Source organism: Corapipo altera, unplaced genomic scaffold, assembly GCF_003945725.1.
Source record: "Corapipo altera isolate COAL_440 unplaced genomic scaffold, ASM394572v1 0, whole genome shotgun sequence".
NCBI classification, from domain to species: Eukaryota; Metazoa; Chordata; class Aves; order Passeriformes; family Pipridae; genus Corapipo; species Corapipo altera.
Window position 1 is genome coordinate 37,160,972 of NW_020884872.1, and position 22,958 is coordinate 37,183,929.

Sequence of the window (22,958 nt, forward strand, 5' to 3'; positions counted from 1 at the left end):
AGCAAGAGAGTATGAGTTTGAGAGAGATATTGAATGGCTGAACTGAAGGGATTGGAAGAGCATGTGTTTTAGCTGTTACAAATTAACCGTGCATACAAAGACTAAGTGTAACACAGTAAGGCTACACTTGTATTTAACCAATTTCAACACTAACTCAGTTGGATCATGAGACATCTTCTTTCATGTTGAACAGCTAAAGAATTAGCTATAGTTTCAAAAGTGACATTGTATACTTTAAATATGTTTTAAATTTATAAAATTTTAAAAATGTTATCAGTGAAATCTATCAAAGACAGGAAATAGGATATACAAAGATATTTATTTAAATGGATTGATATAATCAAGTAATTTTAATGATCTCTGAAATTCTAAAAGTTGTTCTGGTTCTACATAGTACTTAGAAACATTCAAACTTATGTGTGAAAATAGTTTATCTGACATCAGTTCATAAACCTGTGTTTTGTAGAGTGGGAAGCAGAAGCGAAAGTAGGCCAAGACAAACAACCCATCATGTTTAGTTTGCAAGAAAGGCAGAAAGGCATTACCTCTATATAGAAATATTTCGCATAGAAATATGTGAACAACTAGCTCTTTAAGTCCAAACAAATCCAACTCGAAGTTCAAATCTGTAACTACATTCAGAAACTTCACAAACCCTATTTAGACATAGAGTTTTGACTAAGTTATTTCTGAGTCTGATTTGCTAGGTGACTTCACTGGATAGCTACTTAGTATTCTTGATTTGTCTCCAGAAATCACTGTTTAGAATGAGAAAAACATTACTGTAGTAAGACAGATTGATCAGTCACTTTAAAATAACTAAAATTAAAATATAATCTTCAAGAGACAGAACAGTATGCAAGTCCCTACCATGAGTGTAAGAGGCAAAGACAAATAACATCAAAAAAAAAGTCCCTCTGTACACAAGAACAGATATTCAAAACAAAGACTTTCATCTTGTAAGGAAAAAAAAAAGAAAAAAGATTATAACCACATGTAATACTTCAAGTACTTTTCCAGAATTATAGTATGCCTATTTAATTTTTTTCCATGCTTTTTGTATACTATGATTTTAATATGTATTCAGATGTGTGCTGTGGTAGTTACCAAGCCAAAGGTTAAGTTTTGCTTCAAGGAGCTTAAAACCTCTCCTTGACCACAGTTGTGCTATCACTTTAAGATTTCCTTGATCTTTATATGGGATCTGTGGGTGGAGAAGTTCAAGATGTAATGATTTATTGTTCCTGTGGAAAATGCAAGGCCAGTTTAGACAGACTTAGGGTAATTCCTTCCCATTTAGAAAACTTTCCATTAGCTATTTCTGTCATTGTATAAACCCTCAGAAAGTACAAACCTCTGTCATACACTGACAGACTACTGAAAACAATACCATTTTCACTCCTGCCAGAAACTAATATATCCAAGATTTTTCTTAATGTGTAGACTTATCACTGCTTCTGATGCCTGAATCTGAGGACTCTGCTGCATTCCACTATTGCATCTTTCACTTTGAAGTCACAGGACTCCACAGTTGTATCAGCAACCAATGACCTATCTAATAACCAAAAAGAAACTGCACTTTTGATAGAGCTCAAATTTGGTCTGGAAATTAAAAAGCATTGGCAGTGATGCCAACGAATGCTTATAAAATAGATATATACAGCTGTTATTTATTCTCAAAATAATGCAGCCTTTTGAAAAAAAAAAAAAAATTTACCATGTATATTTATTTATTTTTTTTCTCCAGCAAAGTACAGTAATTTCTTCAACTACATCAGAATTTTTTAGAACAAAAAATTTTAACCCAAATAGTGATGAAATTGTTTACATGGTTATAATTCAAGGAAACTTTTTGAGGCACTAACCATCAGTTATTACAAGTGCCATAAAAAAGAGATGTTTGCAGAAAGAAAACAAAAAAGTTACATTACTTTTCAAGAAATATAACTAAACATATATCTACTAGAAGTATTAAGTTGTATGTATTTATTTTTATCCCTTCATTTTGGCCAATTTTTTAGCATATTAAGTGCATATTTTCTTACACTTCTACCAATAACTTGTTGTTGTAAGTCTGTCTGCATAATCACAATGACACCATAGGTTGTTTCAAACGACAGTGTTCTCCTTGACACTTACTCAACCTGGAAACATAATTGTTATTTATGTTTTTCTTACCTAAGAGAGAAACATATTATTTTGGGCCAAAAATTTTTATAAAAAAATATTTTGAAAAAAAATGCACAAATGTATTCAGTCTGAAGGTGCTGGATACATTTGAGTTTATGTATTATGAGCCAACAATTTTTATGGTACTGGCAAAGGAGTAGAAATTGTCCTTTCTTACTGATACATGTTTTAGTAAACTGTGTACTTCAACACCATCCAAAGACTTTGAAGCTGCTAAGCAATTCTCTAACTCAAGGAAAAGATTAAAGGGAGGTATTAAATGGCTCACCCAGGTGCTTTTCAGGGAAAGAAATAGGTGATTTTAACCTCCACTCTGTCTACAATATAGATCATAGCATCATAGAATGTCCTGGGTTGGAAGGGACCTTAAATATAATGAACACCTTAATCACCTAGCTTCAATCTATATTTTCTATATAGTAAGGTGAGAGCCATAAATGATTTACGGTATAGAGGATTGCAGACAGCTGGAACAGGTTTGAAGAGACTTGTTTTCCCTCACAATTCTTAATCTTTAGATGTTAACAATTAGGTCAGGTAAATTGCACTATGTTCAAAGAACCTAGTAATTAAGACAACATTTGCAGTACAATTATGCTTAGTATTCTTCTGTGGCAGATTGCAAACAAAATACAAAAGACAATTTGAGAGAGGAATTTTGAAAAAAAAATAAAATGTTCTTTAGTAGGATATATAACCAGTCTTTAAACATAAACGAATCTTTAGATGCTGTCAGTGGATATTATCTAACCTCTTTTACCTTTTTACCAAAACATTAGGTATGTCATCTGTGTAAATTCTGTGGTCTCATGGTAACTGATGGAAAGAAAGGTATTTCCAGAAGATGATTTTCCCCAGTGATATAGTACCTACCACAGTATTTCTCCTTGGTGGAATATTTCTCGTTGTTGAAACTGAAATTTTAAAAGGATGAATTCCATCTTAGATAACTCTAGGTAGGATAAAAAAGTCAAGAAGAGAGACACTTTCAGTAGACGAAATGCCTGTGGCTGCTAATACATCAGGTGGAAGCAAGAAATCCAGAGAGCAAATAATAAAGGATATAATATTATTAAAAATATGGGGGGGAAAGGAAGACAAAGCAGAGAAAACTTTTACTATGCTAATAGCAGCAAGCAGATCAACAGGAGAAGTGATCTATAGATAATTTAACAAGCTGTGGTGGTTTGACCCCATCAGGTTACTCAGCCTCACATAGTCATCTGCTCACTGTCTGAAGTGGTTTTCTGTGGATGGGTTTTGGTAGCAGGGGTGGCTACAGGAGTGGCTTCTGTTAGAAGTTGCTAGAAGCTTCCCCTGTCCCCTGGAGCCTATGCCAGCCGGCTTCGGGATGGACTTCCTGCCACTGGGAAAGGCTAAGCCAACTACGAGCAATAGTAACGCCTCTGTGATAACACACTTAAGAAGAGAAGATTTTTGTGCAGAAGAAATTCTAGCCAGGGAAGAACAGAGTGAGAACATGGGAATAACAATGTAGACACCAAGGTCAATGCAGAATGAGGGGCAGGAGGTGCTCTGAGCAGCGGCAGAAAAAACAACTGACCAAAACTCCCATTCCCTGTCCCCCTGCACCGCCGGGAGAGAGGAGGGAGAACATGGAAGGAAGGAGGGGTGGGGGGAGGTATTTTTAAGACTGCTTTATCTCTCACTCTTTGGCTCTTATCCTGTTAGTAATAAAATAAGATTTATCCCCACTTTGAGTCTTGTTTTGCCTGTGAAGGTAATCAGACACTGACCTCTCCCAGCTCTTATATCTACTCACAAATTCTTAGCTGGTTTTTTTTCTCTCTTCTCTGTCCAGTTGCAGAGGGAGGGTGAGAGAGTGGCTTTAGTGGAGCCCCTCGGTCTTGTGCCCATCTATAGGTGGCATCTCTGCCCTGATGGCCTGAGGCATCATGGGTTCATCAAGCTAGGAACAACTCTCCCTTATGCTGCCAGTCCAGACCTAACTGTGACACCTTGACTTGTGCAGCTCGGTCTGCCTTTTTGTTGTTGTGATGTTACCCATTAGCTCGATTTTTGGGCATGTGGGCATCTAGATGGCAGACTCTCACAGTCAGCTTCTCTATCTGGGCAGCAATGTCTTGCCACATATCAGCAGCCCAGATGGGTTTTCCTCTATGCTTCCAATTAGTCTTCTTCCATTGGTCCAGCCACCCCCACAGAGCATTGGCTGTCATCCACAAGTCAGTGTAGAGGTAAAGCCTTGGACACTTCTCTCATTTGGCAATGTCCAGGGCCAATTGGACTGCTTTGAGCTCTGTAAATGGACTCGATTTGCCTTCTCCTTTAGTAGCTTCTGCCACTTGTCAGGTGGGACTCCAGACAGCTGCTTTGCACTTTTGGTTCGTCCCTATAATGTGGCAGGAACCAGCAGCAAAGAGAGTATAACGTGTTTCTCCTTTGGGTAACTGTATGCTGGAGCTTCCTCAGTCTGTACCACCTGTACTCCTTCCTCCTCACCTGTCAGACTGAAGTTCCCACCTTCAGGCCAATTTGTTATGATCTCTAGGATCCCAGGGTGATTCGGGTTTCCAATCTGGGCACGCCATGTGATCAGAGCAATCCCCTTACTCCATGTAGCATCGGTGGCATGATGCATGGAAGGTGCCTTTCTCTTGAATATCCAACTCAGCACTGGTAATCAGGGTGCCAGGAGAAGCTGTGCTTCTGTGCCAATCACCTCTGAGGCTGCTCGTACTCCTTCATAAGCCGCCAGGATCTCCTTCTCCGTGGGGGTGTAGTTGGCCTCAGATCCTCTGTAGTTTTGGCTCCAGAATCTGAGTGGTTGGCCTCAGGCCTCACCAGGCACCTTTTGCCAGAGGCTTCAGGAAGGACTATTATCCCCAGCTGCAGAATAAAGTATATTTTTCATGGTTGGTCCTGTCCTAACTGGTCCAAGGGCCACAGAGTGTGCAATTTCCTGCTTGATCTGTTTAAAGGCTTGCAGCTGTTTGGGACCCCACTTGAAATCGTTCTTCTTATGAGTCATTAAGTAGAGTGGGCTTATGATTTGACTGTACTCAGGAATATGTATCCTCCAGAAACCTATGGCACCCAGGAAAGATTGCGTTTCCTTCTTGTTGGTCAGTGGAGCCATTGCTATGATCTTGTTGATGACTTCTCTTGGGATTTGATGACGTCCATCTTGCCACTTCACCCCCAGGAACTGAATCTCTCTGGTAGGTCCCTTGACCTTACTCTTTTTGATGGTGAGACTGGTTCCGAGGAGAATCCGGATGATTTTCTTTCCCTTCTCAAAAACTTCCTCTGCCGTGTTCCCCTATACAATGATGTCATCAATATATTGTAGGTGTTCCAGAGCCTCACCCTTCTGTAGTGTAGCTTGGATCAGTCTATGGCAGATGGTGGGACTGTGTTTCCACCCCTGGGGCAATTGATTCTAGGTGTACCGCACGTCCCTCCAGGTGAAAGCAAACTGCGGCCTGCACTCTGCTGCCAGGGGGATGGAGAAGAGCACATTCACAATATCAAGGTACCTGGTATCTGGTCAGGGTCAATCCACTACACTGTTCCACAGTGGAATGGGGAGAGAAGAGGAAGAGTGTGAAAATCCATGAGTTGAGATAAAGACAGTTTAATAGGTAAAGCAAAAGCTGTTCACACCACCAAAAAGAAGGAATTCATTCACCACTTCCCATGGGCAGACAGATGTTCAGCCATCTCCAGGAAAGTCAGGCTACATCATGCGTAATGGTTACTTTACTTGGGAAGAAGAACATTACAACTCCAAACATCCTCTCCTTCCTCCATCTTTCCTGAAAATTTTATTATTGAGCATGACACCATATGATATGGGATAACCCTTGGTCCACTAGTCAGCTGTCCAGGCTGTGTCTACTCACAATTCCTCATGCACTCCCAGCCTGTTCACTGGAAGAGCAGTGTGAGAAGCAGAAATGGCCTTAACTCTGTGCAAACACTACTCAGACAAAAAACATCAACATGTTGTCAACATTGTTTTCATCACAAAAGCAAGACATTGGCTCATACAAGCAACTATGAAGAAAATTTACCCTGTCCCAGCCAGAGGCAGTACAGAAGCATAGATGTCAGCTCTGATGATGAACATAAGAAGCTATTGCTGTGAAGATTAAAAGCAACAAAGAGTTGTTTGGTCAGGAATTATTGATGAGAAGACAAAAAAACCCCAAACTTTAGTGTAATTGCAAAAAACAGTTTAATCTACTGCAAAAATATCCTGTTCTCTCTCCCTGTTCCATATTCTGAATCAACAATACTGCATCAGTAAAGTGGCTGTGAACAAACTTTTTCTTTTTATATAGGTGACCCTTAAAGCCACAGATGAGTGCAACAATACAGTATCAGGGCTGTGAATTGAACAGTGCTTATAAACAAGAGGCAGGTCTATGATGTGTTGGATGTTCTTTCCACAAACCGCAGTCTCTGAAGGATATAAAGCAAAGTCAAAGCTGCCTTAAAGCAGTAAGTGAGTGTTTTGCCACCTGAGGAGCTCAGAACATTTGTCAATCAGATCAATAAAGATTTGATGATTCAGGAGGACACTTTAACCCCCTAAAAATACCATTATTTTAGCAGCAGTTCTCAAAGGAAAACTGGGGAAGGAAACAAAAATGTTGTGGTCAGTTGCTGCATAATCAAGTTATCTACTAAATAAAACTGAGACCTTCCCTTTGTCCTACAGCTCTGTCATATTTTTTTCTTCCCAAAACATTCCAAAGAAAATCAATAACATATCAAGAACACAGTGATACCTGGCAGTTTAATTTCAGAAAGTCTGCAGATCAATAGCTGTAGAGAGGCTTACAGTTCTTCAGAATATAAGTGCAGTAATTAATGCTGGGGACTGTGTAGGTAAGTGTGTGTGTTTGTGTGTATGTCTGACAGAAAAACTGAGATTTACATTTATTACTGGGACTTTCAGTAACATTGTGTTTCAGTCACTACCTTTACTGTTTCTTTGTGAAAAGGTTTTAGAGCTAGATGTTTTTCATTCCTTTAACTTGTATAGTTATTTGATTTAAACTGCTACAGCTACTGAAGTTACTTCAGCTTTTCTACAATTCAGATTGCAATAGAGTTTCCATTAATATGATTCAGAAGTTTTTAACTCAGCCACATGTTTGCCACAAGTTTGTTTACAAGATTTATGCTTGGGATTGTATTATTTATAATTAATGATGGACATATTCAGTTATTTTTACAGTGAAAGATAAAGGGTTTTTTAACAATATGCAAGTATATTTTGGTATAATATCAAACTCACATAACTTCAACAGAAAAGATTACATTTTTAAAGTCTAGTTAACAAAGTTTCATGATATTATTTATTTTTATCACCTGAACCAAACCAAACAATCTTCAAGTTCACTTATTATAAACAATTATGTATATAAATATTTAACTATAAATGCAAACCATAAAACTACTAAGACACCAAAGACACCTCCTCCCCAGATGTTTGGCTGACCACAGGAGCAGCATATTTTTTGATCTATAAAAAGTATGGATAATTATACACAGAACACTCCACAAAGCTTTATAAAACCATAATGCCTGATTCATTGGCTGATGGATGAATTTGATCCAAAAATAAATTCAAAATCTATAAGTAAAACATAACATAAATTTAATAAAAAGTCCAGTACAAAAATTCTAAGCCTGATTCAAATGTTTCGTTCATTGAGAAGCATGAGAAAAAAATACAAATTATTAAACCAGTGTAACAAGTCAGAGGAACCAATCCCACGCTGACACAACAGGGAACATGTGAGCACCTCAGTGGTCCATTTTCTGATTGGGAAGTAGTCAATTTATCTTAAGACAGCCCATTTAAATACTATTTTTTTAAAAAAATTATATGTACTCTATTTTGGGTTTAAAGGTTAAGACCTTAGACAATATATATATTGGTTTGGATTTCTCTCAGCTTACTTCATGAATCTACTGCATAGTTAATGGAGAGGAAAGGAGGGTAGACTTAGATCATGGTTAATCTTCTGATTTTAGACCTCTGTCATAGAATGAATGAGAAAAATATCCTTATAAATGTATTTATATACTCCCATTGAGTAGATAGGAAGGGTAGACAGTCAGATACAAATAGCTAATGGACTGAAACCTAGTCATTCTGTTGTACTCTCATATTCATAACAAAAAAAATTCAAAACAGAAAAAATTGCTGAGCAAAGAGTAACCCCATACACTTTCATACCTTCTTGAATTAAAGGGATAAAAACCAGGAAAACAACTTTATTTTTGCACCTCATTTTTTCTTGGATCTCTTTTTATGTAGTGCTTTAATAGGATAGTAGCACTAAACTCTAAATAAAAGTCCAAAGAAAAATTTAAAAGCTATTACTGATTGTTTAAAAAAGTTTCTTTCTGGAAGTGGAGAAATGTATATCATCAGGTCTTGATTTCAGGAATACATTCTCCTTCTTAACCTGCATGTCTTCAAAGGAATTCTGCAAAGCTGCCTCAATCTGAAAAGGCAGCTTAAGTGCTGAGAAAAAGAAATCATAGCGTTCTAGATTTCACAGACACCTCACCACCTGGTTAACCTTAAAAAGATAAGGAATCTCTTCGACTTTAAAGTGGCAGCTTATTACCTCATGGTTAAGCACTTGTCTAGACAGAGTTGTAATAACCTTCAAGAAGTACCTAATATCCCTATTATTTGTCTGGAGAAATCACAGTCAGGTTCAAACATTCCTGGCATCAGGAATAGGTGTGAGCTATGAACACAGTAGTTTCTGAATAAGTATGTGTAAACTGATTAACTAGGAGAAAATACATTTGGTCACAGTTAGTTTCATATAACTGCTTCTTCTTTCATTTCTTTTCATTTCCTAAGGACAGATCTGCTTACTGTACTACCCACTGTTAAAAAGTATTTCAGTCCTGCAATGAGTATCTCACATGACTTTCCGTTTGAAGAAGTAGTCTAACCCATAACTCTAACTAGGTAAAAGGAAAACTCCAAAGACACTGGATAAACTGCAATAAACTGTACTGATTCATACCAATTGAGTGTTTGGATCAAAATCTCATTTAATGGAAAATGCTTCCTCCAGTACCACCACGCTCAGAAGAATATTTTCCTAAAATCCCACCACTGTTTTCATTGTTAAGAATTATAATGGGAATAACAGTCAGTGTTTAAGTCCCTTCATTTAAAATTCAGTCTCTATGGTAGTAAAACAAGCAAGCAAACAAACAAACAAGAAAGCAAACAAACAAGCAAGCATACAAAGAAACAAAAATAACCTACCTTGAATTCAGTTCACTTCTCACAATCTTATTTTTATGTGGGACAAACTATCGTAAGTATAACACTGGCCTGATATTGGCATGCACAAAAAATATTGTGAATTGTTTTCAATAACAATGAAGTTATAAACTATAAATTGGTAGTCAATTGTACATCTGCCATGCTTACACTCAATTATATATCAACCTTGAAATATATATAAAGCCTCAGGTTTGCTGCTCACACTGTTCAGGATAAGTTCCTTACTTCCCAGGTAGGCAGGCAAATAAATTGTCACAGATATTAGCATTAATTCTTCTACTATTCTGCACTCGAAATTTAGCATGTTGGGAAATAAAATGGATGAGGGAAGGTGAGTGTTACAACTGTAGAGGTACATGGAAGTATCTTAGATATGGAAAAAAACTGAATCAACATAAACAGATAATGAACAGAATGGCAGAGCAAATAAAGTTACTGGATGACAAATTGAAAGAAATCAAGTACCAAAGGAAAAAAAATGACTAAGACAAATTGAACACAAAGAATATACAGGAGGAGTGCAACCCTATATTTCTTTGAATGATTGATTCCTCATCTGCTTAAAGGGGAAGAGGAGGAAGGAACAGAATAAAGACATAGAGAATTTTTTGACCATGACATGCAGTACTCAGAGTATTTGATACGGTATCATACTTAAAGATTTTTTTTTAAAAAACCAAGGAATAATTCAAAATTATGTAAATATAAACACATGTTAATATTTAAGATGAATTATTCAACTTATGTCTAGCCTCTGACACTCAGTACCTTATTTTCAGCTCTAAGAACAGGCTGTACCATAGAAAAATCCACCAATACAGCTGCATCAAAAGGTGTTTTCTTAATTGTACTTCTCAAGTAGTATGCAAACATTGCAGCTACCACAACCACTAAATTTAGATGTTTCAGTATACTGAAAAAATACATCTCTGTATGTATTGTAGACTGTTGAAAACAATATCCATATAAGAATCTTAATTCTTAATTTTTAAAACACATTTCAGTTCTTTAATAATGTTTAATGATATAGGTATAGAAGACTGGCTGTGCATAATTGTAGTCTAGAAACTACATTATGATGCCAGATGATGTAATTTACTAAATTCATTCCATTCTTGTTTCTTTCTTATATTGTTAATTATTAGCTTGTACATTTTGTACAGTAAACTGTAAACCACAGAACAAAATACAAGTGATAGTATGCCCTGTTGGATTTGTATTTCACCTCACACTGTTGAGACAATACATTAAATATATAAGTAATGATAAAACTTTCAAAAAACAGGTCCTGAGCTCAATTGTAAAAGCAAAGTAATATAATAAACCAATGCCAACATCAGAACAAAATAAAACAAGAAATAGATTTAATTATTAAAAAATGGTCCAGCCTTCTATTTGTATAGTAACTGCATCAAAAATATTGATTATGAGAAAAGTCTTATCTATTTATTATGCAGTAAACTGAGGCTATATGAGCTGAATACAAATTATGGAAAATCCATGTGTGTCCACATGTAGAAAATATAATATTCAAACAGTCACTGATATAATATCTTAGCTGTCTGGTCTCCACAACTACAACACACCACAATGCAATACAGTTTATCACAAAGGGGAAAAGAGTAGACAATTCAGAAGGAGAAGTACCATGTGATATCTACTTAGTAAAACCACAAAATCACAGAATAGGTACAGCTGGAAGAGACCACTCAAGGTCATCAAGTTCAGCCATTCTGCTTAGCAGGATTTCCTAGAGGTGACTCAGGATTTTGTCTAGACAGGTTCTTAAATATCTTCAGAGGAGATTCCACAGCCTTGCTGGACATCTTGTTCCAGTGCTCAGTAACCGCCACAGTAAAAAATTCTTCCACACCTTCAGGCCCTGCTTCTAAAAATTCCTTTTTGCGTCACTTTTTCTCCAGCAGACAAAAAGGCCTGTATTAGCTAATATACACCTCTGTGACAGACAGCTATGAGTAGCTCTGCACAGCATTTTCTTTTTCTAGTTAGACTGATCTTACTCTCACTGTATTCAAGAAGCAGACACATGAAAATCAGATCTGTGTAAAAAGTTATGCAAATGCATATTATACAGTGCTCTGCTAGTAATAATAAAGATAGGAATGACGTTTGGTATATGAGCTTGGACTAAGTGAAAACTTAGTGCAGCCAGACAAATTTTAGTTTGAAGATGAATTCAGTTAAATTGGCTATGAAAAACAATGCTTGTTCCTTTTCTAAGAAGGCTATAATGTCATCTGCTTCAGTTGTGCAATTCAGCACAAGTCAGCTCACTCAGTATTTCAGAAAAAAAAATAGAATCATAAAGTTTGGAAAAGACTCTAAGGTCACCAAAGCTAGCACCACTGCGTTCACCACTAAACCATGTCTCCAAGTGCCACATCTGTATGCCTTTTGGACACCTCTATGGATGGTGATTCCACCACTTCCCTGTGCAGCCTGTTTTAATTACCGGGCAACCCATTCTAACCCTCCTCAGATAAAACCTGAGGCCATTTCCTCTTGTCCTGTCTCTTTTTACTTTGACTTACCAAAGCACAAGGAAAAATTCTGATCATGAAGAGTAGTGCAGCCCAGTAATCCAATGCATTAGGTCTGGATGGGAGAAAAAATTCTATTTGACCAAGCAGAACTCAAATTGCAGGTTATGATAAGGTAAGGAGAAGACAAAGAGAAAACAAACTAAGTCGTGCAATAGAAATCACTCACAACCTCCCATGCATGTCCCAGTGCCCAGCCAGTTCCCAAGAAAAAGATGTCTAACCTAAACCCCATCTTCTTGCACACCCCAAACTATTCACTGAGAATGAGAAACAGAGAAGAGATTAATGCTGTTTAGTAATAGCTAAAATATTAGTGTGCTGTCAACATGACAACACCACAGAAGCTGCTATGAAACTCAGACACAACACCATGTCTTTGATTCTTACAGCTTTAAAATATTCCTGCAAAATATGTTCAATAATTTTGGGGAGCAGTTAAAAATAAAGTAATGCTAAATTAAAAGAATAACAACAGTTATCCTCATGAACACTCTGTAACATTTGATTCTTTTCTTCCTGACAAAAGAAACCAGGAAGAGAAACACCAATAATTTTCAACTGGAAGGTATGTCACACTGTTTTCCTAATTATAGCTACCATTTCATAATCTTAGATACATAAAGGCAGTATTAGAAACTCTGGTGAGTGAGGAAAGAGGTAACTACTAAAGTATCTGTGGCAGCCTAGCCTGAAAGAAAAAAAAAAAAGAAAAAAGAAAAAAATAACCCCAAGAGGGGAAAAAAAGTCTGTGTCAGACTTCTGAATTTGTCTGTTTCTTGTTAGAATGAGTTAAGCTATAAGATCTGAATCAATTACTTGCCACTGTTTAATTTACTGTATTTTCATTCTGTTCTCATTGGCTGATAAAGTGAAGGCAATTTTTGAAAGATGCTTCATTATTTCTAGAAATTAGTCCATTAAACATAATCAATGACAACTTGAGAATCTAGCATACATCTGATGTCTCATCTAAATGGATTTTTAGATATTCAAGGATTGATTTTAATAGGTAGCTTATAGGCATCCATAAGTTGAATTCAGTTACAGCACTCAGAAGTGTGCTAAATACTTCAGAGAAAATACAACAAACTATTCTCTCCCATGATGTAAGCATTGAACTTAAAAAGCAGCTTCTGACTAAAATTCCCTTCCACTGCTCAATGGAGAGACTGGTTGCCAACATACCTACTCACAGCTCCCTGCTGCCACACACACTAAAGATGATAGAGGAATTGCTTAATCAAGAACAACTTCCCTAGCCATGTTAATCTCTGCATCTGTCCAGGGAATAGCCAGAGTATTAACCTTCTCTAAGCCTCAGTAGGCCTAAATCACCCATTTCTAAGACTAAAATAGAAACTTGCAGGTTTGCTGTATTCTAAAAAAATTAAATTATATGTGAAAGCACATTTTTTCCATCTTTCCTTTTTTTTTATTACTACTTATTTCCTATTTATTTTATATTTTTGTCTTCTTCCTTCTGATGCTTTTATTTTAAAATGCTTTTCCTAACTATCTTCTCTTCATTTAGTTTTCTCCTCCTTGAAAAAGGCCACTATACTTGCATTTGTTTAATTCATTTCTTCTCTTAATCTGTCTTGCTAAACACCTTACACTTACATTTCATATCAGGTTTCCCCCCTCAACCCTTCACATTCAGTCTTCTGTATAACAGCAAATTGTTTTGTGTACTTAATGTTTTCTCCATCTCTCAGCTTAGTCTTCTAGGTTTTCTTTTCCAGATAGTCTATATAATTTCCTAAAGAAAACAATGTTTTCCTCACCACTTGTCTGAAAATGCTGTTCTGCATAGAAGCGTCTCATGGTTGGAAGGGGATTAGTTTCTTCCAAACTGATCTGTTTCCACTGTATTGCTTTTCTGTATGCACTTCTGGTGCCATGTCTCCGTTTAGCTCTCTTTTCTTACCCTTTTTTTTTCTGAGGTCTTATTTTCCTTCTTCCCAGTTCTTACTCTTATCGAGTCTTCTTTCTTCTTGCTACTACTCCTATTTAAGCTCTCCTCTCTGAGTTTTCTCTGACTTCAAACTCCAAAACAGTGGGTTGTTTTTTTTGTTTTGTTTTCTGTTGTTCTGGTTAATTTTGGGATTTGCTGTTGGATTTTGGGGTTTTTTTGTTTGCTTTTTTTAGGTTATTGTTCCTCTAGACAGTGTTTCTCTGGTCAATGGTTCTTGTTGTCACTCTGTGTCTTCCCTGCACCATATCTTTTCTTTTCCCACCCCTTCTCATTACAATGCAAAGCTGGTTCAGAGAACTTAGCACTTTTGCTGGCAATGGATTCTGAAACAGGTGTTGCTAAACTTTTTCCATGCTATGTATCATCTGCAGACACTTCCACGACATATTCCTCTGTGTAAACTCCCTCTTTTCAACTAATTTTTTAACTGTTCTTTTCCTTATTAGAGGACCAATTTCAACATTGTTTTTGTTTTCATAAATGTGACTAGGAGAAGGACAATATGACAAGAACAAACAGCTATGTAGACTTAATCACTTAGGGACAAAGTTGTTCAGCATTTTAAGTATGTTTATGTAAACATTTCTTTTTAATAAGCAGTAGAACTCAGAAAAGCTAATGGTTAAAACAATTTGAATGTATGAGAACAAAAACCCAAAACTTGTAAGCTATTCTTTACCAATATGAGCAATTATCAATTTCAAAAACTAAGTATGTATTCATTTGTGTTCTCTGATATGCAGAAGACAGAGCAAATTTTAGGAAGTGTTAGTAAAGACTGTGCCTTTTAGACCATTGAAAGATGTTAACATTTTGCAACTGACTGTCTGAAGTTAATGTTTCACAAGAGAAGAAAATAAAAGAGGAAGAAACACAGAGAGACAAAGTGGAGACCAATAGTCAGTCATTGCTCATGATAATTACTGTCATCCATCTTTCAAAAACACTAGGGTTTTTTTTTCTGCTTCCACATTTTGCATTCATTGCTTCATTACCATAAGTCCCCAACCAATTCAGGATTCAAAACTGTACACCTTCAATTCTAAGTAATTTGTTTCACTTTGCATAACAATCACTTTTGTTTCAATAGCTTATGATATCCCATTTGTGCGTTTTCATTAAAGAATGGTACTTGTTTTTAAAATATCCTGAAAATATACAGCTGACAATCGGGAGATGAAACCACCGGTGCTAATGAATGAATTACGTTCAAGTGAGTTTTCAATATCATATGCATACACAGTAATGAGCCATAGGAACTGAGTGATGCTAGTTTTGTGATTGTTTAAGTGGCTGTTCTTCATCTGTGTTGCAACAGAAGCCACACTGAAGGTCATGAATATGGTCATGACTATAGACTGGGGAATAACCTTATACTGGCACTGGAAAAGCTTCTAATAGGTAAGTTTTCCTTGTACAGATTGTTTCTCTGGATACCAACATATATTCAAATAAATAATGATTACAAAGCAGAAAACTACCTAAGTAAAGACAGAAGATCTCCTTCCTAGAATAATGTTAGCTATACAATGCCTCCTGATGCATTAGCAGGTCCACCTAGTGAAGAGACCCTATACAGTTAATCAGTCTTTACTTTTTTCCTTCTTCATGAGGAAAAGTAAAGAGTGAACTGGAAAGTGAGGTTTGTTGTATAAAACTACATGAACACATGAGACTTATACTGAATAGCATCATTTATAATATTTTAGGTGTGCAGTTAAAGAATGGGTTGAAGAACATTGAAAAATGTATATTTGTCAGTCAGTACAAGACTGAGATCCCCATATATTTAACTTTGATATTTTAAAAAAAATAAAATATTTTTTTTAAAATAATGGCATTATGAAGTTGAGTAAGTTGATTTACTGCAGTTGACAAAACATAAAAACTCACTTCTGATTATCAAATCAGTTAATCTCTCATAAAAAATTATTTTTTAATACAAACTTTCACAAAATTCAAAGTCAAATTGTAAAGTTTGTGTTCACTAGTGAGAATATCACAGAATCACAGAATATGCTGAGTTGGAAAGGACCCATAAGGATCATTGAGTACACCTCCTAGCCTCACACTCATTCCCAAAAGTCACACCATGTGCCAGAGAGCGTTGTCCAAACACTTCTTGAACTCTGTCAGGCTTGGTGCCATAACCACTTCCCTGGGGAGCCTGTTTCAGCATCCAACCACCCTCTGGGTGAAGAACCGCTTTCTAATATCCAACCTAAGCCTCCCCCGACACAACTTACAGGCCATTCCCTTGGGTCCTGTCAGTAGACACCACAGAGAAGAGATCAGTGCCTACCCCTCCTCTTCTGCTCATGAGGAAGTTGTTGCAATGAGGTCTCCCCTCAGTCTCCTCTTCTCCAGGCTGAACAGACCTCAACCACTCTTCATACAGCTTCCCCTCAAGGCCCTTCACCATCTTTGTTGCCCTCCTTAAGAGCTTAATATCTTTCTTATATTGTGGTGCCCAAAACTGTACACAATATTCAAGGTGAGGCCTCCCCAGCGCAGAGCAGAGCAGGACAATCCCTTCCCTCGACCAGCTGGTGATGCTTTGCCTGATGCCCCCCAGGACATGGTTGGCCCTCCTGGCTGCCAGGGCACTGCTGACTCATATTCAACTTCCCATTGACCAGGACACCCATGTCCCTTTCCATGACACTGCTTTCCAGCACCTCATTCCCCAGACTGTGCATACATCCACAGTTGCCCCATCCCAGGTGAAGAATCTGGCACTTCCCCTTGTTGAACTTCATATGGTTGGTGATTGCCCAGTCCTCTAATTTGTTGAGGCCTCTCTGCAGGGCCTCTTGCCTTCAAGGAAGTGAACAGCTCCTCTGAGTTTTGTATCATTTGCAAACTTGCTTAGTATCGCTTCCAGTCCTGCATCCAAGTCATTTATGAAGATGTTGAAGAGCACAAGGCCTAAGATAGAGCCCTGTAGAACCCCACTAGTGAGAAGTCACAAGTCTATGCTCGACTCATGAGCTCGACCCATGGCCAATGCTCACCCACCACGTAATGTGATTATCCAGCTGTGTGCAGAACATTTTGTCCAGAAGGATCCTGTGACAGATAGTATCAAAAGCTTTACTGAAATACAAAAAGATTACATCAAATGGCTTTCCTTGATCAACTAGGTGAGTTACCTTGTCAGAAAAGGAAATCAGGTTGGACAAGCAGGACTTTCCTCTTGTGAAGTCATGCTGCATTGTCTTTCCAGTGTTTTTCAATATGAGAGATATGGTCCACCCCCGGACAGAGACATGCCCAGATACATAAGAAAAGATGGTTTTTTTACAAAGCCCGTTAGAAAGACCACTGCAAACTAGGGAGGCTTTTCTCTAATGAGTGGAAAGACAGAAGGATGCAGTAAACGGAAAAACACTGTTTATCCATCTTGGATAAACTTGGATAACTGCTATTACCAGTACTAAAGGAAAACTTATTGCTGTTATCAATCCCATTGGAAGTAATCAGGAAAAATCCTGAGAGTGAATAAACTAGCAATCTGGAGAACAGTTATAAAAGCTCCTATTAAATGGAGCCAGCAAAAAATAACAGCCTAGAGCAGAGGTTTCTCCTCAGAAAAAGAAAGAATTGAGGAAGTGCTGTGGTAATCAACTCACACTCAGCAACGACTTTGGTGTTAGTAGAAGCTTCAAACACCTGCAAAAAATAGGTTTGGGTTTAATTTCACTGTGATACACCTTGCAAATTATGGAGTTGAATAAATGAAGACAGGCTACCTATCAACAAGGTTCATTAGATGTTTAATCGATTTTTACCCTCTACGGTGATATGAAAAAATAGCATGCTTCAGAGGAAAACCCCACAAAAACATAACCAGTGCTGTTTTTCATAAACATTATAATGACACTGAAACCTTGCTTGTGCCTGTATTTGTCGCAAGTGTATGCATTGTTTGCCTGTATAGTGAGTTTTCACTTACACTTCATGACTAAAATTACTTGTTGCATTGACTAATAAAACATTATGATAATATTCCTTCACTAATAACCATGACCATCTAAACAGCAGTGATGGGAAGAGTGTTTAAGGAAGTCATTAGAAGTCTTACCACTCCTATCAATGCCTAGATGATTTATGCAACAAACTCGCATTAATGCTAACCTGAGTTTTGCATATAAATCCTCTGTTCATCAGTGGGAAAACAGACCTCAAAGTGTTTGATTTAATTAATCTCTTGCCTGTTGCTTTCACTAAGGAAATAATCTAAATAATGCATAGGGATGGAATATTAGGTATCTTTCTACAGTTACAACATGATTAATTACAATGGCTAAGCCCTTAAACATTAAGTTGAATACTAATTTGGTGGCATAATCTCGAACTGGGAAAGTGCAAAGGACACATATTTTCCGTCACTGTTTTAATGCCACAGGAGTGAAAGAGAGTGACAGAACTTTGGCTGCTCCTTCTGGATGCCATTTGCATAGATTAAGATCCCACAATTGCATATGTAATTTTTAAAGAAAAAAATAGTATTTTAAATCCTTATCATTCAATAGATATTCAGGCCTGGGTTTTACACTGTTTCTAAAACCTCACTGTCTACCAGGAAATGCTTCATGTGCACACAATGCCTATAACTGCAAATCTGCTCATGGAATGGAAAGGGCAAAGGTCGGGATAGCTATATTACCGGTTCATTAAAAGACATAATTATTCAAGGTCCAAGTGTCATATGACCATCTGATGCCACAGATAATATTTATGCAAAGGTTTCCATGACAATATGATGCATTAGTATGCATTGATGTAAATTATCATTAATTTTCAGTTGATAGTAAGGCTTATATGAGAACAACGCTTAAATGATGAAACAAAAAATTGTATTTAATTTATGTCTCCATGAATAGTCAGCACCAATGACTAACTGAAATATGCACTACATGCATGGATTATGGAGCACTCCAGGCAGTTTTGGACACAATTTACTGTTTATATGTGTGCACTATAGATTTCTAATTAAAATGACAAGTTGAAGTTTTCATATCAGAAAAAGAAAACACTAAACCAGTCAACCTGCCTTTCAGAGAAGACTGGTAAAAAGGCAATGTTTATTAGGGGATATTAACAAAAAATAACCAATAACCCAAAACACACACAAAAACCCCCCAACAAAAAAACCCCCCTCAAAACCTCCCCTGAGTAATCCCATAGAAGCAGTAGTGGGCATATCAATCAGCCTGCTGGACACATGCCAATTCCATTTGCAGTAGATCTGCTTCATGCGACCCTGATCCCAGGCCAAGTTCAACAAAGGGTCTGGATGATGTGCCCCAGTCAACACTCTCTTCTAAGGCCTGCCTGGGTGTTTCTGCTGCATGACAAAGCTGCCTGTATTACTTACCTGTAGTGTCTACTGCTGGAAGGTGACAAATAAAAAATATATTTGGTTTCATTCAGCTCTAGGGCTCACAGTGACACTTCATAAAGTGAAGCAGAGGGATGGTTGTTTTCTCAAACCTAGTGTATGATAAATCCCAAAATCTCCAGTACTCCTGTGGTAAGCCCAATGATATCCATTTGTCACCAGAGGCCTGGAAGTATCCTTATATAAGAGAATCAAATAAAGCTATCATATAAACTGTCATATAACGAGGTATAGGAAACTGGGAATGTTTTGTGTTTATTTTCTGCAACTTGTTCTTTGTTGTGTTATCTTAAAAAAAAAGGAAGTGGTGGTTCAATATAGAGGAAATTTTACTGCTTATTTTGTACTGAATGATACTCTGTGAGAGGATAGAGGAGGAGAAAGTAGAGTCATAATGACTGGATTTGTCCCCTGTATGTTCCTAAATTTTGTTCTTTGGCATTAAACCCACATAAGATGAAAAAACAATAATAAAAAATTAATAGCACAACAATCCATCTTTCCTCATCAATATACCAAGATGTTTCAGAGAAAAAAGTGATTTTCCACAGCAGGTCATACATGAAATATATAAAATGAAAGCTATTGCTGGTAAATGGGCTGTCTGTTCCACAGTAACAATTTTGTTTTGCCCTTTACCTGTGGCTCCCATTTCACAGTGTAGAGGGATGCTGTCAGCTAATGTTATGCTTCTGTCTGAAAATGTCGAGATTAGGATACCTCATACATTAACAACAAAGACTACAACTGAAAAAAATTAGCGGGAAATAAATATCTTTTCATGGTTTCAGAGAGTTAAGTCTGTGCATGTGACAGTACAGCATGTTTCAGTTTTTCTGATACAAACCTAGTCCTGTAATTGGTTAAAGCTACTAGCTGGGAAACACATTTTTAACAAACTAATAACATAAACAGAACATGCTGTTTCAAGTAGTGTAAGAGATAATATGTTTCTTTTCAGTAAGTCATTAAAAAAATAATTTACTTGCCCTTTTACCATCCCATTCAGTTGAAAAAAGATAAAATTTGTAGAAAAATCTTATTTCCTGTTGAAAAGCTGTCCCTGACTCCTTTTTTTGTCAAATACACATTGCTATCATCCTTTTTCTTCTCTGGTCTTCTCTGCTACAATTACTGGTGATAACCTGTACTTCAAGGAATGTCTGCATGGCAGCAACTGCTTGTTTTAATACTGTATTCTGTGAGAATGTATGAAGTACTCACTTATCAGTCACTGTAGCACCTTCTACAAAACACACTCCTTTGAAATACGCAGTGTATAGAAGGTAGTTGATAAAAACCCCAGCTATTTGAAAAGGTTCAATCCTCAAATCCCTCTCGAATTACCGGTACAGTAGCCTCCTTTTACTCACAAACATGACAGTCCTGATCTGTGCTGAATCTTCAGTCTCTAAGATATTTTACACACACCCATTTTGACCTCACAGATGGACTAACTCTACTTAACTCCTGCTATAAATATAGTCTCATTCCTCATGCTGCACACTGAGATCTGCTTTTGTGCCAGATGCAGAGCAGTGGAAGGTTTATGCATTTACATAATTTTCTTTGTTTAATTCCCTACCTGAAGTTGGGGAACAACTAAAATTTTAGGAACAAGAAGAGAAAAAAATAAATAGAAAATAAATATCAGTTTTTATTTAAAATTTCTAGTACTCAAGTTTTCTCTGTTACTTAGAAGTAAGAGAGAGTTCATCTTCTATGCCAAGCTTAAAAACATTGAGTTAAATACCATGTGACCTTTTTAGTGTAATGATCTCTCCACATCTTACTTTCCCAGTTCTTCTGTACTCACTACCACAGATCGTGCCTTTTGCCATTTATTGCCTGACATCCTTAAGCTGCATTCTGTGTTGATAACTTCAGAAGAATAAAAATGTGTCTTTTGATTGAAAGAGAAAATTAATTCAGATTTTTTTTCTATTAAAAATGGTAAAATATTGTCATATACAGTCAGATATTTATATTCATGTCATACAATGTAATACATTAATAAATTCATAGTAAGATTAAATTATTTTAATAACATATATACTTTGATGTAACATAATATAATGGGATTTTGATTTAAATATAACACTCAAAGTTACACTTTGGTTTATATGTCCCTCTTCTTTAAGACTTTTAAAAAATTTTCCAACATTTTTAAGGAATTCACTACATGATATTGATTACTTTCTTGACAACCACTTCTTTTACTACAAAGAAAAAAAACCAGATTCCATAAGGAATCAAAAAGCTTTTTAAAAAAATCAGCCTATTACCTGGGACACCAAAAACAACAGCTACATTAATGAGAAATATATTCAGAGAAGAAGGAGAAGAAAAGCTACCAAAATATTGTCAGAGGTGAAAGCTCGTGGAAATGTATTACAGAATGTGTGACAAATTAATGTTCTTCAAGTTCATGAATGGAAATGTGTGTACAGATTCCAGGCATTTTGAAAACATACCTTTTAGAGAAAAATTTAATATCCAAAGATGCAACATGATATACAAGGTCAGCTGCCAACCTAAAAGAAAATTAACCACATGAATAAAACTGAGTCCACAAACTGTAGGTGAGATTCTCTAACTAGTCTGTGAAAACCAATAAAATATTGATAAAACTCCTTGCTTGCAGATTTATTTGTAGGTCCTTAATAATAGAGGGCACTTGTCCAAATAGGCTCTGCCTCCAAGACCTCCCACTTTGATATAATTAACTTGAATGAGCTTCTGTTCATCATGAAGACAAAGGTGGGAAAAGTGATGTAACTGCTATCCATCTTATGCAGGGTTTGTACAACCTCTTCTTTATGACTGGTTTCACACCCTAATAGACACTTTCCACTTCAGATTTTAATTAAAAGCTATAAAAGCAGTCAGCTGTAGGCCATGAATGTGTTGATAACAAAAAAACTGCCATTATATAGTAGGAAGATCAAGCACTGTACAAATTTAGTGTGAAACCACGTTAAGTAGATCCATATGCCTGCATTTAATGTAATTCTAAGATCGACATAGCAGCGATGGGTGTAGTAAAGTAAAGCAAAATGTCAGTTAAAGTCAGGACATGAAGTTTAAGTATAATCATGTTAATTCAGCAACATATGAAACATTTCTTTTCAGATGTTTGCAAAGAAATCTCACCAAGAGAAAAAATATTTTTTTCCTGAGTGTGGCTGCAAGTATCCAGGTTGCTCCATAAAATAAAATGTTAAATTTATACTAGTGAAAATGAAATGTACTCAATATAGCACAAATTAGAGCTGTAGAAAAAATTTTGAGCAAAAAAAGCATATTTAAACATATATTGTTAATAAATGAAACTTTTAAATTCATTTATTGTTTATATAATTTACTACAAAATTTAATAAAACTGTTACGGTGTGGAGCTTTTGTGGTTTCATAATAAACATTTCATATTTGGAATTCAATCTGTTTTCATTGACAGAATAAATCATCCTGTACAATTTAGCTGTCTCTTAAGATCAACCCACATAT

General features: G+C 36.5%; 1 long non-coding RNA gene across 1 annotated transcript in view; it reads right to left on the reverse strand.

Annotated features, from left to right (window-relative positions):
- Nucleotides 1–22,958, reverse strand: part of LOC113947524 — a 93,935-nt gene that overhangs the window by 12,647 nt on the left and 58,330 nt on the right. The gene's annotated exons all lie outside the window — the stretch shown is intronic.